This window comes from Ovis aries, chromosome 14, assembly GCF_016772045.2.
Source record: "Ovis aries strain OAR_USU_Benz2616 breed Rambouillet chromosome 14, ARS-UI_Ramb_v3.0, whole genome shotgun sequence".
Classification (NCBI taxonomy): domain Eukaryota; kingdom Metazoa; phylum Chordata; class Mammalia; order Artiodactyla; family Bovidae; genus Ovis; species Ovis aries.
Window position 1 is genome coordinate 61097405 of NC_056067.1, and position 18140 is coordinate 61115544.

Sequence of the window (18140 nt, forward strand, 5' to 3'; positions counted from 1 at the left end):
CAGGAAGTGATGGGACCAGATGCCATGATCTTCGTTTTCTAAATGCTGAGTTTGAAGCCAACTTTTTCACTCCTCTCTTTCAGTTTTATCAAGAGACTCTTCAGTTCCTCTTTGCTCTCTGTGATTAGGGTAGTGTCATCTGTATATCTGAGGTTATTGATATTTCTCCCTGTAGTCTTGATTCCAGTTTGTGCTTCTTCAAGCCCGACATTTCACATGATGCAAAGTGAAAGTGAAAGTCACTCAGTTCTGACCAACTCTTTGTGACCCTATGGACTATAAAATCTATGGACTTCTTCAGGCCAGAATACTGGACTGGGTAGCCATTCCCTTCTCTAGGGGATCTTCCCAACCCAGGGACCCAGCCAAGAGCTCCTGCATGATGTACTCTGCATATAAGTTAAATGAGCAGGTTGAAAATAGGCAATCTTGGGGGGGGGGGGGTCATGTTTGGGAATGCATGTAAGAATTAAAGATTTTAAAATTTAAAAAAAAAAAAAAAAGAAAATAGGCAGTCTTGACATATTCCTTTCCCAGTTTGGAACCAGTCCGTTGTTCCATCTCCAGTACTGTTTTTTCTTGACTTGCCTACATATCTCTCAGGAGGCAGGTAAGGTGGTCTGGTATTCCCATCCTGTTAAGAATTCAAAAACTAAGATCATGGCATCTGGTCTCAACGCTTCATGGGAAATAGATGGGAAACAATGGAAACAGTGACAGACTATTTTTTCGGGTTCCAAAATCACTGCAGATGGTGACTGCAGCCATGTAATTTAAAAACGTTTATTCCTTGGAAGAAAAGTTATGACCAACCTAGACAGCATATTAAAAAGCACAGATATTATTTTTCCAACAAATGTCCATGCAGTCGAAGGTATGGTTTTTCCAGTAGTCATGTATGGATGGGAGAGCTGGGCTATAAAGAAAGCTGAGCACTGAAGAATTGATGCTTTTTAACTGTGGTGGTGAAGACTCTGAGTCCCTTGGTGAGCAACGAGATCCAACCAGTCCATCCTAAAGGAAATCAGTCCTGAGTATTCATTGAAAAGACCGTTGCTGAAGGTGAAACTCCAATACTTTGGCCACCTGATGCGAATAAGGGACATTAGAATAGACCCTGATACTGGGAAAGGTTGAAGACAGGCGCAGAAGGGGACAATAGAGAATGACATGGTTGGGTGGCATCACTGACTCAGTGGGGTCCCAAGAGTCGGACACAACTGAGCGACTGAACTGAACTGACACTCAGATGAACCGTTGGGAGGAAATTGTAACCAGAGACCTGCTTACAACAGGGCAGTTGGCTTTTCTCTTAGGAAGTGAGTCTAGAAAGAAAGGGAGACCGGAACCCACATTGTTGTTTATAACATAACCACTGAAATGACATACTGTTACTCCTGCCAGAATCTACTGATACACAGATTGCTTCTGTTAATTGTTGTTGCTGCTGCTGCCGCTGAAGTGATTACGTTCTACTTTTCATCACTGAGGAGACACCCATCTTCACGCTCTCACAGAAAGGGCTTTTGAATTTTCCCCATTTTTCAACTTGCTGAAAACACCTCAGCTTCACACGCAGACACCTCTCAAAAATTTTCTCTTTTGCCTTAAGTTGTTTGAAACACTAGTTAGGACAGGCAGGAAGCAGCTCTGCTCCAGAAGGAATCAAACAGATTTAAAGGTATCAAAAGGCAGAGAAAGGAAGCGCAACTGGACAGAAGGACCAATAGACCCAGAATTGACAGGAGCGGGGGTGAGGGGCGGCAAGGCTCCGCCCCCACCGGCCCCGCCCCTACGTACCTGCGGCTCTGGCCTCGTCCTCCGCCCACCTTGCTACGCCTCTCGTTGGCCGCGGCGTGGCGCATTCACCCTCCTCTGTACCGGATCTTCCGTCTGCGCGTGCGCTGTATCCTGCAGACCCGGAATTGAGCTTAAATGAGTCACCGAGAGTTCTGGTGACTTTGTTTGTATGTTTGTTTGTTTAAAATCTGGACTTCGTAGTCCCACAGCCTTTTGTCCTTCACACTTGGGTTTCGGGGGTCTCTGTGGACGTTCAATCTGCCGTCCCATGTTCCCGTCCCCAGTGTGTCCGCGCACCCCCGTGAGAAGTTCTGAAGTCCGTTAGCTTAGCTGCCGGGTCTCTGGGGCCCACGTCGGCTTCCTGTTAATACCGTTCTAGAGTCCGTGTCCTTCTCTGGCAGCTCTGCCTTCTAACTTGTAGAGACCGCTGCTTAAAGTCCTGCATTGCCCAACCCTTAGGTCCCTGATCCATGAAGAGGTGAAGGAGGCTCTATTCTGTATGGAGTTTGGTCAGGGTCTCGCCTAAGGTTTGAAGGGGAGGGTCAGCCTAGAACGTGTGGTTTTCACAGGAAAGACCGCGAGTTCTGAAGAAAAGAATAAAACTAAAAACACCTCGTTTGATTCTGTATTCCAGAATCCCTGCTGAGTCAGTGGCCGTAGAGGATAGTGCTTTGTACCTGCTGAGATCCTCCCTCTGTGTGGGGCTGTGTTACAGGGACCTCGGTGTGTTTTTCTAAATATTGAACTGCCTATTTTCAACATTCAGGGGTCATTTCCCAAGACTGATCTTACCTGAGAAAGAAGCCGGGAGGATGAGGAAAGCAAGGAGTCAGAAATGACTCTTTCCGAGGTAAGAGGTATAGTCCTTTTGTTTGTTTGTTCTGTCTCTCTTTCCTGAAATGCTCTTTTTTTGAACTTCGTAAGCTCCTTAACTTCTGACGGGTTTGTCTGAACTTACCCATAGTCATCATCCAAAGGGACCCATTGCCCTCCTGGCATATCAGTGTGACAGAAAACAGAGTATTGCCAGCCAAAGAAGCTCACTCAAGCTTTTAAGTCCCGAGTTTTTATTGGCGTTTAGCTACATAAGCCTGGTTGATAACATCTCCAGCATTCTTCCCTCCTTAGAGGTTGGGCTAATTAGCCCACGTGGCTCAAATCCCCATACCTCTAGTGACTTCATTGGTCTTTGTGAAATGACCAGCCTCCCAACCTGAGTCATTCCCTTATTAAACTAGGGGCCCACATAAGTCATCTTGTTAGCGTAAATTGTCAGGTCCCACAGAGAGTAATAAAGCCATTGCAGTCACTAAGGAAATTCCGAGAATGAAAACACTTAAATTCCAAGAGTAAAAGCAAACTTCCAGAACCTGTGGACCAAAGCCTGCTAAATTCTATTTTTCTTTTTCAATTTTAATATTTATTTAGTTTTGGCTATGCTGGGATTTTGCTGATGCACTTGGGCTTTCTCTGTTGTGTGAGGAGGAGCTACTATCTTGTTGTGGAGCTCTGGCTCTAAGGCACGGGTTCAGTTGTTGTATTAATAACTGGCAGGCTCTGGAGCAGGTGGGCTTCAGTAGTTGTGGCACACTAGCTTAGTTGCTCCGAGGCTTGTGGGATCTTCCCTGACCAGGGATGGAACCTGTGTCCCTTCCATTGACAGGCAGATATCTACCCACTGGACCATCAGGCAAGTCCCTAAATTCTTTATTACACAACGTTGAAATCTAAATCTTTCCTTTATGCCCTGTGATATTTTCTCCCCCTCTGATTTTTGATGTTGCTTTGGAATACCTCACCTGTTGCATGATTACAAAATATTATGTTGTGTTTCATCCTACTCTTTTATTGTTCAAAGTAATATCCAAGTCTCTCTTTAGGTGAGCTTCTTTGGCTCTTGTAGCTATTGTGCTTCATTTAGTTTAAAATTTCAACTAGTCTATACAGTGATAGCTTCATCTGTAATTTGGCAGGTTCCCTCTATTTAGGCTTTTTTGTTTTTTATATTCAAAATTTTGTTAGCTCTCCTAGATACAGCTGAGACTTACATTTGATATACCCATGTTTGTTTTGAGTTTGAACTGTTCTGAATTTGCAGTCAGTGAAGTCTTTATATCACTACATCTTCCCAGTAAAACTTGTGATTTTCAGACTTTATGTGCTTCAGTAAAGTTTTACAGTTTCTTCACATAGGTCTGGAAATGTGCTGTTAATAGGTGTCATGGTATATTTGCTAATAAAATATAGATTGTTTCTCATATTGTGTTTTCAATTACTGATACTAAAGAGGAAAAATTGGTTTCAGTGTATCCAGTTGACTCAACAGTAAAGAATCTGCCTGCCAATGCAACAGACCTGGGTTTGATCTCTGGGTGGGGAAGGTCCCCTGGAGATGTAAATGGCAACCCACTTCAGTGTTGTCACCTGGGAAATCCCATGGATTGAGGAACCTGGAGGGCTACCGCCCATGAGGGTCACAAAGAGTTGGACATGATTGATGGGATTCAGAACACATTCATGCACAATTAGACATAGTTGCTTTACCATATATGCTAAAATACACATGAGTTTTTAAAAAAATGTAGATTAAAACGTTTCTTCCAAAAGATGTGTTAGTCACAGAAGATTGTTTTTGCCCTATGTGTGTTTATGTGCATGTGTGTATGCAAGCAACACCTAGGGTATATATTAAAGACATCATCATTTTATGAATATTTTATTTATTCTAAACTTTGAAAATTGTACTTACATATTCCATGGCCTTAGACTGTTTCATTTTATGAAATGAATATATAGTTCCATTTTAATATATATGCATGAAAATGTTCATATGATTTGATCGATTACTTTGCTTGTTTTTTGTATTATTCACCATTAGAGAGACTTCTGTGAACTTTCATTAGAGTTGTCCCTGTGTATTTGTCTGTGTTTTATTAGTTAGAGTCTAGAGTACATAAAGTGAAGTAAATTTAAGCTATTTAAGGAATGTTTGCTAAATATTTGCAAAAAAGGTGGGGCAATACCATTATTGATTTTAAATTATTTCTGTTGCACATCCAAGACTCTGTAAAAACTCTCAGAAAGATATATAGTATATCCTAAATAGTTAAAATGATTGTTCCTGCTGAGGACGCTATCCTATTAGATCTGTAAAATTTGTAAAACACTTGATGTTCAAAAGTAAGTATGAATGCTTACCTTAGTATTGTACTTCCTTTCTGTTCAAAATGGTCATTCATGAAGCAGAATTTTGAGATTACTAGTTAAAAGAAGCTTGTTTAAAATACTAAGAAAAAAATAAGGTTGTTAAAATAAATGGCACATTTGTCCCACTCAAGAACTCTTGGATCACAGTATGCTTTTAAAAATATTACCTGTTTTCTTGATAGGCAATTCACCCTGTGTTATACAAATACAACACTCAAAAATAAATATGCCATGTTAATCTGATTATTTTACCATTTCTCTTCCAGGTCAGAATAGTTTCTGAAATGATTTGTGGGCCATAGGTCATTTCTTCTTGGGTTAGAAATACGGTGAAAATATTACTGTGCCAGGAGCCAGTGTGAGGAATTCCACCCGTGACAAGGTCATGCGGCAGAGCTCTGATGGCAAGGCTAATCAGACCTCAGGTTTTCCCCCTGGAATTTCCTGAGCATCCACCCCCGCAAAAATAAGAATCTGCCTGCTTTTCCACTCTTCTGACATTCTCTGGAAAAAGTCAATTCAGGGCTTTAGTCTTCTGCATTTGAAAGAGTGTTTCAATCCAAAAACCCCTCTGATGGCTTTTTAGCCTGCCTGCAGGACGCGTGTGATTGTTTGAGGCCTCCTGACCACAGGAGGCACAGGAAGCTTAAAACATCCTAGGAATGTAGGGGCTTCCGAAGAGTCAAAATCATTAGAATAGGACTGATTAAAGGTTTCATTTGTTGAGCCAATACTTGCTGCCAAATTTTCATATCCTTTATTTTTAGATATAGTTGGTATATAGAAAAACAAGTAGTAGTCCTCGTATTAGCAACATTAGATCTTTGAGTTAAGTACCTTCTTTGTTATAACCCACTGCACCTTTGTTCTATAGAGATGCAACTTTAACGCTTTAAGGAGATGCAGATTAAAGAAAAACGCTTCAGGGGAAACGAAATTAACATTCATTAAGGAAGAAAGCCAAAAAGTGTTAACAAGCCTCTTGGCCAGAAGATAATGTAAATCACCTGAGACCTTTTGTATACAAAAAGATGTACAGAAAGAGTCTGGGCTGCAAACACTACATAATTTTGTATTACCCATTGATCTCTGTATAATCAAAAGTATAAAAGGCCTTGAAGGACAATAGAAGGAGAGCCAGTCGCTGTACTGGTTTCCCCCATGTCTCCTCTTTACTCTAATTTCAGGCTGAATTCCCATCTGGGACGTGGAGGCTCACTGTGTCTACTTACTTGTCCCGGCTTCTAAGATCTGTAAGAGAGAGAGCCCAAGGCGGGGCGCTCTCCGATATTCAAACGGGCGCCGGCAGCCTAACGTAGACAGTGCAAGCTCCTTGTCTGGAGCTTTATTGGATTTCCACGTAACCCCAGTTAATCAGCCTCTTCTCTCCACTTAATCTTCCTACACTACACTATTTCTTCCTAATCTAATCTTATATTAATAAAAAAATAAGTTTTCCTCGCCGACTCCGTCCACCCTTCGAATTCCCTGGATCCACCGGGGCTGGACCCCGGCATTACTTTGTAAAAGTCATAGTATAGTGTAACACCAGACCCTCTCCTGTATCAAAACCAATTCTGTGTGAACTTGCTGTTGTCATCTTTGGGCACATTAGGAAGTCTCACAGTCACATGGCATATGTACTTTGTGTTTCAGGGACAGCTGAATACTAGATTGGAAAGTGATGAATCTCTGGCAAAACAAATATTCCCTTCTCTGATGAACAGGTCTTGTGGTCTCTAAGCCGGACCTTGTGACTTTTCTGGAACAAGTGAGGAGCCCAGGAATAGGAGAATGAAGACAGTGGCCATATACCCAGGTATGTGTGAATGGATGGAGCTGATGGCTCAAGTGAGAGGTCCAAGTATCAGTGAGGAAGGCATCCTTTGTCATGTGGTTTGGGAAGATCTGCTTCCTTGGAAATCATTTTGGGGAAGTCAGGATTTACTTCTGTTGCTGTCATAGACAGCTGTCACCTGCCCCGTTTTGTCTGTTAAACCATCATGAATTTTTCTCTGTTGATTACCTTTCTCATTCACAGTGAGAACTAAAATGCCCTTCTTGGACTGTGACAACTTGCATGAATTGGTTGCTGTTTCAATTCTCTGGGACCTTAATAAAACCGTGCACATTTCTGAGTAACTGTGATGATCCTTTTAAAGTTTGTTTCCACCTCTAGACAGAAGTGTCTGGTTATAGACAAACTGCAAAGGTTCTAGGAATACTGGGGACAGATTTTTGGTTTTCTGATTTATAATTCCTAAAATACTGGAAGCTACAGATATGACTTGACAAATTTTAGACTTAAGTACTTTTTGGCTTATAAAGCAAACCCCCCCTAAAATGGGCTTCCCTGGTGACTCAGAGGTAAAGAACCTGCCTGCATTGCAGGAGACTTGGCTTTAATCCCTGCACTGGGAAGATCTCCTGGAGAAGGGAATGGCAACCCACTCCAGTATTCTTCCTTGGAAAATTCCAGGGAGAGAGGAGCCTGGAAGTCTGCAGTCCATGAGGGACTAACACTTTCACTTTCTTTTGCCTAAAATGGGAGAATGCAAATCTCAGGGTTACTTCCAAGTTTCACTTTTCTTTATATGAACTCATGCTAAATATCTTAAGTGCATTTGCCCTAATTCTTCAATGCTAAAATACTTTAATATATTCAGTTAACTCAAAGAGTTTTTAAATAAACTCTCATGAGATCCTAGAAGATTCTCCACCATATTTTTAATTGTTTCTCACTCTTAAAATTTTTATGTTATATGAAGACACCTTTTTTTAAAGTTCTTATTAGAATATTACTGTTTTACAATGTTGTCCTGCTGTACATCAAAGAGAATCAGTCGTATGTATATATATCAACTCTCTTTTAGATTTCCTTGCAGTTAGGACTCCACACAGCATTGGTAGACTTCCCTAGGTTCTCACCATATTTTCAAAGTCCCATTTCTTAAGTACTGCAGCATTATTAAGGTTATCTTGTTAGTTATCAGTTTCCCTGACTTTATCCTATATGTTCTCACTTTCTGATTCATTGTATGTCAATATCATTTATGATTTTTACATTCAAATATCTAATAGAATATGCTCAAATAAGAACACAGTTGGGAAGAAGTGGATTAAAGAAACGTTAGGCACCTACTGTCTGTCAAAATGTTTGTTGCCAGCACAAGCTGGAATCAAGATTGCCAGGAGAAATATCAATAAGCTTAGATATACAGATGACAGCACCATTATGGCAGAAAGTGAAGAGGAACTAAAGAGCCTGTTAATGAAGGTGAAAGACGAGAGTGAAAAAGCTGGCTTAAAACTCACCATTCAAAAAAGTAAGATCGTGGCTTCTGATCCCATCTTTTCATGGCAAATAGATGGCAAAACAATGGAACCAGTGAGAGAGTTCCTTTTCCTGGGCTCCAGAATCACTGAAAGTGGTGACTGCAGTCATGAAATTAAAAGATACTAGCTCCTTGGAAGGAAAACTGTCAAACCTAGACAGTGTATTAAAAAGCATAGACATTACTGACAAAGGTCAATATAGTTAAGCTACGTATTTTTCAGTAGTCATGTATGGATGTAAGAGTTGGACCATAAAGCTGAGCACCTAGAACTGATGCTTGTAAATTGTGTTGTTGGAGAAGACTCTTGAGAGTCCCTAGGACAGCAAGGAGATGCAACCAGTCAATGCAAAAGGACATCAGTCCTGAATATTTATTGGAAGGACTGATGCTGAAGCTAAGCTCCAGTAGTTTGGCCACCTGATGCAAAGAGTGACTCATTGGAAAAATCCCTAATGCTGGGAGAGACTGAAGGCAGGAGGAGAAGGGGACGACAGAGGATGAGATGGTTGGATGGCATCACTGACTCAGTGAACATGAGTTTGAGCAAGGTTGGGGAGTTGGTGATGGACAGGGAAGCCTGGCATGCTGCATTCCACGGGGTCACAAAGAGTTGGACATGACTGAGCAACTAAACTGAAATGAAGGGGAGAGTTAATCATTATACTATCTAATATCTCCTCTTCATTTATTGGTTCCTGTAGGCTTTTATCTTGTTCCTTCCTCCACACCATATTTCTTTGTGTGATCATTTTGTGCGATTTTCTGTGTTTGTGTTCTGTGTTATGAAAGCTGCAGAATCCTAGTTTTTTCCTTCTGGTATCTGTCCCCTGGAGTGTGAGGTTGGTGTGCAGGCTTGTGTCCTTATCCCCTTGATAGGGGGTGTGATTGCTGTTATTGTGACCCGAGCCTGCCCTGGATATTGAGGGGAGTTTCCCACTGCTCTCTGGTTGTCACTGCCCTGTCAGGGGTGGAGTCTGCTCCCTGGTTGGTGGAATAGAGTCCCCAGATCTGTTTCTTCACTTTATTTCTGATCTATGGTGGAGGCAGGTGGGATTGGAGCACCCCCACTGGGAGAGAAGCCATTGAGTATTGCTCCTCTGGGGATGTTCACCTCGGGGAGTGTTCTGTGTGTCACGGTTCATGCCTTGTGCGAGCTCTCATGTGACCCTCTGTTGGCACTGCTCCTGGCCCCACCTTAACCATGAGTATCCCGGCACATGGCCCTGATGTCTCTCAGATGTTGTTTTCACCAGGTCACCAGGATAGACCCACTGAAATCAGGGCCCAGGATTGCATTGATCATGGAGCTGGATCCACTGTGGTGCTGTGGGGGCAGCTCAGACTCCGATCTGGCCCCATCCCTTCATGTACGAGCCCACAAAGTCTAGAGCTGCTAAAGCTACACCTGCTGTGACATGGTGGTTGAGGGGGAGGGTTCCTGCTGTTCCATTCAGATGCTCTTCAGGGGCTGAGGTTACAAAGCCGGTTGTGGGTGTAAAAGCATTGTTTGTGCAGCTGTGAGGAGAGATTTCAGCTTTTCTTCCTTAACCCTGGGCCTTGCTGTCCTTTCAGCTCCATCTGTGCGTGTGGCCCACCCACAGGTGTCTGCCCCAGAGGCTTCCCCAGAGCACAGGAGTCTGCTGATGGTGGAGGAGGTCCATAGGGGAGGCCATGGCTGGGGCTCAATAGAACCCACCTGAGTGGGAGCCCTTCCTCGATGCTGGTGAGGCAGGGGCCAGCACAGGGGGAGATGGGCTGTGGTGGGGTTCTTCTTTCGTCATCAGTCAGCAATGGCGCTATGCTGTATGGTGGTTCAGGCTTCCGCCACAACATCCCTATTTATAGAGCTCCTCCCTCCCTGCCTTTCCTGCAGGATGGCTCCTCACAGAGGACCCACAGCAGTCCTCTGCCTGGGTCTGCTCTCCAGACCCCACATTCCAGCACCCAGCCCTTGTCTGCAGTGGTGGACACCCTCTCAGGCTGGGTGGGCAGGGCAGGGGTCAGTATCCTGTGTGCAGGTCTCACACTGTCCTGCTGCCACAGACTGTTGCTGTGTTCTCTTCCCACAGAGAATGAGGCTCCCCTTCTGTCTCAACTGGACTGCGTCCAGCAGTGAGGAGCTTCCACAGATGTGGAGGCCTCTCCTCTCTTCAGATCCCCCCAGGGTTGCAGGTGCCACTCCACCTCCTTTCCTGTTCCTTTTCCTTCGTTTTCCTCCTGTCCTTTCAAAGCAGGAATTATTCTTGACCTTTTCATTGTCCACAGCTTGTGTTCACTGTGGGCTCTGAAAATTCTTCCATTTCTGATGTATTCTTGTTGTGTTTGTGGAGAGAGATGAACTGTCTCTGCCTGATCCTCTGGCATCTTGATCTTTCTCTCTCGATTTATTTATTTATTCGTCACTTTTCTCTAAATCTTTAAGGATATTCACTGAGAATAGTAGGCAAAATAACCTGTTATTCGGTATCTTTCAGCTTTGTCTCCTCATGACACCCAGGATTTGATGCCAAAGAATCCAGGATTAGAAGATCTATTCCCAAAAGCAAACCTAGGAAAATATGAAGTATTTCACCTCAGAAATTTGCATTTAATGAATGACTGGGAACATATGAGGGCATATGAAGGACAGAGAGGATGTTTATATGGACATAAAGAGACTGAGAGAGTTATACATAAGGCAAACATTACTGCAAAAAGAAATGAGCAATGCAAGTCAAACTGGGGAGAACACCAACTTCAGTCTTCAACATCTGATGAGAACTGTAAGTTGTTAAGAAAAGATCTCTATCCTTTTTGAAACATACCTGTTCTCCGAAAGGAAACGTGGAAAGCCCAGAAGGTAATCCAGTCTCTCCTATGAATACTGATTCAAACAATATTCAGTATAGCCTTAGATTAAACAATCATTCAAGCATGTCTGAACACCGGAAATTTAAAAATGAGGGGGAAAACTCACAATATAATCAATTTGAGGGATCTGTGAGCAGGGGGTCATTATTCTTCCACCAACAGCTATTTTCTCCCCATGCCAAAGTGTGTAATGTTGATAATAACGGAGGAGATATAATCCAACCATCATTGTTGAATACATCCCATGGTATGGTTAATATGGAAGAACTTTTGATGTATAATAAAATGAGTCAACCCTTAAGTAAGAGCTCCAACCCCAATCATTGCAAGAGTATTTATGATGGAGTGAGAGGGTATTCAGGCAATAAAACTGGGTATAAGGTTGAAGGACACTGAAACCTTATGAAACATCAGGGACCTGAATCTTCACACAGGGATTCAAAAAGTAATTAATGTAGAAATATCTTTTATCAGATGCCAGGTCTTTCTCTATATAAGAGTACTCATACTGGAGAGAGGACTTATAATTGTAGTGAATATGGTAAAATTTCTAATCACTCTTCAGAACTTGTTCAACAGCAGACTATTCAGAATTCACAGAAAGAAAACAAGTGTAAGATATGTGGGAAAGTCTTTAGTAACTCATCTGAGCTAGGTAGAAAATTCATACAAGAAGGAAACCTTTCAAGTGTACAGAATGTAGCAAAGCATTTATCCGTTGCTGACATCTTACTCAACATCAGCAAATTCATACTGGAGAGAAACCTTATAAATGTACAGGTTTATTTGCAAAGCCTTTAATCACAACTCAACACTTTCTGAAAATCAGCAAATGCATACTTCAGAGAAACCTTATAAATGTACAGAATGTGGCAAAGCTTGTGATCGGAACTCAATTCTTACTACACATTTGCGAGTTCATACTGGAGAGAAACCTTATAAATGTGCAGAATGTGGCAAAGCCTTTAGTCATAGCAGTCATCTCACTAAACATCTCAGAAGACACGCTGGAGAGTGATGGAACAAGTGATGGAAGATGTTTGCCCTAAACATACATCAGAAAACAAGAGTTTATACAAGAAACCTATGGAAATGTTGTAACAAATATGTAGAAAAGTATTTAATCAAAAATCAAATTGAAATAAATTACAGAGATTTGATACTAGAAAGTATTTCATCACCCCTCTTTTCTAAATTTTCTCTAGAAGGAGAATTACTGTAGAGAGCAATCCATAGTTAAAAAACAGAAAATGCATATATTAGCCGGGATCGTGAGATTGATAGTTGATAGTTGAATGTTGATAGTTAGAAGGCTACACTTATTAGCAATGTATTTTTGTTTACAATGACTTGATTTGAGATTAGTTGAAAAGCAAAATGAATGTAATTCAATGGTCAAATTATCCATACTATGCTTTATTTCTAGTTTGAATGAAAAAAAGTTGTTGATGGTTTAAGGTTCAAAGATTAGCCTTTTTATGTTGTGTTGCAACCATTTCTATCTATTCTCCGTTAGAAGATGAAGGATCAGTTCAGTTCAGTTTAGTTGCTAAGTCATATCCGACTCTTTACAACTCCATGAACCACAGCATGCCAGGCTTCCCTGTCCGTCACCAACACCTGGAATTTACCCGAACTCATGTCCATCGAATCGGTGATGCCATCCAGCCATCTCATCCTCTGTCGTCCCCTTCTCCTCCTGCCCCAATTCCCTTCCAGCATCAAGGTCTTTTCCAGTGAGTCAACTCTTTGCGTGAGGTGGCCAAAGTATTGGAGTTTCAGCTTCAGCATCAGTCCTTCCAATGAACACCCAGGACTGATCTCCTTTAGGATGGACTGGTTGGATATTTTTGCAGTCCAAGGGACTCTCAAGAGTCTTCTCCAACACCACAGTTCAAAGGCATCAATTCTTTGGCACTCAGCTTCTTCAGAGTCCAACTCTCACATCCATACATGACCACTGGAAAAGCCATAGCCTTGACTAGACGAAACTTTGTTGGCAAAGTAATATCTCTGCTTTTTAATATGCTATCTAGGTTGATCATAACTTTCCTTCTAAGGAGTCAGTGTCTTAATTTCATGGGTGCAGTCACCATCTGCAGTGATTCTGGAGCACAAAAAAATAAAGTCTGACAATGTTTCCACTGTTTCCCCATCTACTTCCCATGAAGTGATCGAACTGGATGCCCTGATATTAGTTTTCTGAATGTTGAGCTTTAACCCAACTATGTAAAATGTACAATAAGCATCTAACTGGAGGTGTTTGTTATTCATATGAAATATCCTGGGAGGTTGCCATAATATAAGTGATCATGAAATCTTTCCATGTATTAAAGTAAGAAAGAAGTTGGTTCTATTGTTTTTTGTTTAATATTCATTTATTTGGCTGCATCAGATCTTAGTTGCAGCATGTGGGACCTAGTTCCCTGACCAGGGATTGAACCCAGACCCCCTGCATTGGGAATGCGGAGTCTTAGCCACTGGACCACCAGGGAACTTCTCCAAAAGTTGATTCTAAATTTTCAATACTTATATCACTTGAATTGTAAGAACACAATCACAGTTCACTACAATATTGATGTATCTTTGTAATATCAGCATCAGTTCAGTTCAGTCGCTCAGTCGTGTCCGACTCTTTGTGACCCCATGAATCGCAGCACGCCAGGTCTCCCTGTCCATCACCACCTCCCGGAGTTCCCTCAGACTCATGTCCATCGAGTCCGTGATGCCATCCAGCCATCCCATCCTCGGTCGTCCCCTTCTCCTCCTGTTCCCAATCCCTCCCAGCATCAGAGTCTTTTCCAATAAGTCAACTCTTTGCATGAGGTGGCCAAAGTACTGGAGTTTCAGCTTCAGCATCATTCCCTCCAAAGAAATCCCAGGATTGATCTCCTTCAGAATGGACTGGTTGGATCTCCTTGAAGTCCAAGGGACTCTCGAGTCTTCTCCAACACCACAATTCAAAAGCATCAATTCTTCAGCGCTCAGCCTTCTTCACAGTCCAACTCTCACATCCATACATGACCACAGGAAAAACCATAGCCTTGACTAGACGGACCTTAGTAGGCAAAGTAATGTCCCTGCTTTTGAATATGCTGTCTAGGTTGGTCATCACTTTTCTTCCAAGGAGTAAGCGTCTTTTAATTTCATGGCTGCATAAGTGAAGTATATTACTTGACATTGTTGATATAAAGACAGCTTCTGTGATAAGCTAGAAATGTATTAGAAACCCTTTCCAGAAAAGGCATCTAAGTAGTGTATTTCTTGTTTACTAAGTGTTTCCTAGGCTTTGTCTTGTAAGTCATAAAAATAATGATCCTCACATCCTTTTATCAGAAAAATGAGTATCTTTCTCTGTAATTTTAATCTGATTTAATCATGGATCATGCTGTGGATTGTAAAATGTTTAATTTCAACCTTGTGTGAAATTAACACATGGTTATTAATAAAAGTGAATGGCTTATAGCATTTCAATTGATTGTAATGAAGTGTTAAGACTGTGATCAGCAGTCTTGCTCAACGCCAGGTTCTACTTCACAGGTCCCCTTCAATGACACCCTCGTAGAGCTCACCAGAATCCTGGTCGTCTAGGTCTGAAGTGACCAATTCACCCTCAATCTGCGGAGCCCAGAGCACTTCACCCAGGTTCACTTATAAGCCTGAGCCCCATGTACTGGCACTGTCTGGGCCTGGTTCTAGCCTTGACCTCCCACAGGGTGCCTCAAGGCTTGCTGTGAATTCTCTCATAAACTCACCAGGTTCAATTTTCCTTTCTTCTTCTGTTGAACTAAAACTTTCCATGGGATCATTTTAGCAAATATAAATTTAATGAGGTCACAGGAAAGATAATTAAAAAACATGATTACAAATTTCTGAACTAAGATTCATAAAATTTTACTCCATGTAAAATTCTCAGCACATGTATCTCGTCTAGGCTTAAAGGAACTGTTTTCTCATGCCTCTGACATACATTGAATGCAATATATAAATATCTGAAGGTACGTACATTAGCAGTGAGAAAACTAATATAGAATCTGCAAGTGTAGGTGTTTTAGTGCATATTTATTTTAAAAATTTGGGAATGATAGATCAAAAGTGAGAATATCACCATGCAGATGATTTACCAAGAATTTACAGAGTTGTCAACTAATCTGTTTTGTCTGCTTTTCATGGAATTTATTTCCTTACATGTCAGGAGGTTGCGTTTGTTAAGGAACTTCCACACTGTCCTCCCTAGTCGCTGTACCTGCTTCCATTCCCTTCAGCCATGTAGGAGGTTCCCTGATCTCAATAGCCTCTTCAGCCTTTATTATATCATTAGTGGGCCTTTTGATAATGGTTATTCTGACTAGAATGAGGTGATAGCTCATTGTAGTTTTGTTTTCCATTTGTTAATAATTAGTGATGCTGAGTGTCTTTCATTTGCCTCTTGCCCATCTAAATGTCTTCTTTGGAGATATGAGGTCTTGGCCCAATTTTTGATTGAGTTATTTTTGTCTCTGATTTTTTTTAATTTTAAATTTTTGTCTGTGGCTGTGTGCAGGCTTCCTCTAGTTGTGGCGCATGGGCTTCTCATTGCAGTGGCCTTTTTTGTGAAGCACGGCTCTAGGTGTCAGTAGTTGCAGCACACAGCCTCAGTAGTTGTGGAGCACAGGCTAAGTTGTCCTGCAGCATGTGGAATATTCCTGGGCCAGGGTTCAAACCCATGTCCCCTGCACTTGCTGGCAGATTTGTATCCACTGGGCAATTGTTTTATAATTTTTTCTAAAATGGATTTTTTTTTTCTTTTAATGTGTATATATTTTTTGTTTTTGAGTTTTTTAATATTTTTAAAATTTTTCAATTGAAGGATAATTGCTTTACAGAATTTTGTTGTTTTCTGTCAAACATGAACAAGAATCAGCCATAGGTACACCCGTGTCCCCTCCCTTCTGAGCCTCCCTCCCATGTCCCTCCCCATCCCACCCTTCTAGATTGTTACAGTGCTGTGTTCCTTTCTGCTGTACAACATGTCGATCAGCCATAAGTGTTGAGGCAGTCTGAGTGCGGGTTGGAAAAGAATTTCCAGACACAGGGCATTTCAGAAAGGAGTGAGTTTATTGAAAACAAAGGGCAGAGATAAAGCAGGCACTGCGAGTGCAATGGGCCCACATCTGGACAGACCAGGGGATGCTGAGAGTGTCCATGGGCTAATAGCCAATTTTTACAGCTTCAAAGCAAAATTGCTGCTGGATGGTTGACGTTAGGTGATTGGTTGGGGCACTAGAGGGTGCTTACTGGAGTGGGCATCTGTGCCCCACTGGCAGTCGGGAAGCTTGGTAGTGACTATCAGTGTGCTTTTGAAAAGGCTACAAAGGGGCTCAGTCAGCTTTGAAAGTGTCCTTGATTCTGAGCTCTGCTTCTGTGTTCTTGGTGCAAGGTTTCGCATCTGTGGCCTTGGGGCAGCATGCACAAATAACAGTAGCCATGATCTCTATTCTCTGTGTTGCTTGTGTTGTTCCGCTGGGCAGTCACATAAAATGAAACCAAAATACTGAGAATGATGCTGAAGATCCAGCAGAGGATACTGAAGGTGCCCACATATTTGGGAGCTTTGCTCTTAAGCTCTGCCCACCTGGAGTCACTGGGAACGATGATCATCTGAAAGACACTCAAGAGGAAGATGGTGCCAATGGACACATCCCTGCTGACTCTGAACATAAAAAGCAAGTGTGCATCCAAATCTCACTGATGAACTGTTTCAACCCCAAAGCTGCCAGTGTTTCAGGAATTCCTTTCAAATGAACAACTAAGAGTTTGGCAAGAGTCACGTGCTTGAAAATCCAATCTGTAGACCGACATTTGCCTCCTGTGAAATAAAGGGAGAGGAAATGGTAAACAAGGCTGAAACTCCCCATAATCCCTGTCATAGTCTGCAATAAAGAGATCACTCCTATTGCCGAATTCTCGGGGGGCGATTCGGTTAATCCCAGGAACTGATAATCTGAGCCAGAGAATCCTGCATGAGAAGATGAGGCAGAACTCTGTACCATATCAACTGGAATTGATACTCTTAACTAGTCTTCATTTACCTTAGATCCCACTGAAAAAGAGTTATTTATATTTCTTCCTGTAAAACAAGTGTCTGATATTTGAATGTGTAACAGTGAAAAAACTTAAAGGAATATCACTAAGGATTTAAAAGTCATGCCCTGGTGGTTCAATGGTAAAGATTCCACCTGCCAAGCAGGAGACCAGTGTTCGATCCCTGGGTGAGGAACAAATGAGTGTAATATCAGTAAAGATACCATGATTATATTTTAAACTACACAGGATGATTCTTAAGTTCACACAGGGTAAAGAAAAGGTAAGCGTGAAAAAATTCTGGAAACAATATTAAACTATATCATGTCGTTACAATAAAGGAAAGTTTGATAATCAAGTAGAAATAGGTGGATGTGAATTGATAAGTTCAGTAAAATGGTGGGAAGGAGGATAAATACAGCATTACAAAGCAATAGTGAAAAGATTTTTTTTCCAACAAATGAGGTAGAATAATGGCGACTGTCTTCCCACCTTTGTACATACCAAATGAATCAAAGTTTTTAAAAATCTTCATTAAACGTACCTAACATGAAATTATAAAAATAAATAAAAGTCATGTCTATAATACACCTTTATATACATCAAAATTCTTGCCAGGATGAATATTTTCATTGAACCATAAGTAGTAATGAGGCTAATACAGGATAATGATTTGTAAAAGTTTAAAGCCTTTTTATAAAAAAAAAAAAGGTGGAAATTAGAACTTAGTCCAGTTCAGCTCAGTTGCTCAGTTGTGACCAACTCTTTGCAACCCCATGGATTGCAGCACACCAGGCTTCCCTGTCCATCACCAACCCCCAGAGTTTGCTCAAACTCGATTCCATTGAGTTAGTGATGCCATCCAACCATTTCATCCTCTGT

At 41.6% G+C, this 18140-nt stretch overlaps 1 long non-coding RNA gene across 1 annotated transcript; it reads left to right on the forward strand.

Moving 5' to 3' along the window:
- The first annotated feature begins 1903 nt into the window (after positions 1 to 1903).
- On the forward strand, positions 1904 to 14669 carry LOC106990745 (uncharacterized). Its single transcript, XR_003591624.3, has 4 exons — positions 1904 to 1967; positions 2567 to 2650; positions 6735 to 6826; positions 10820 to 14669. It is a non-coding gene; the product is annotated as an uncharacterized LOC106990745 (long non-coding RNA).
- Positions 14670 to 18140: the final 3471 nt, after the last annotated feature.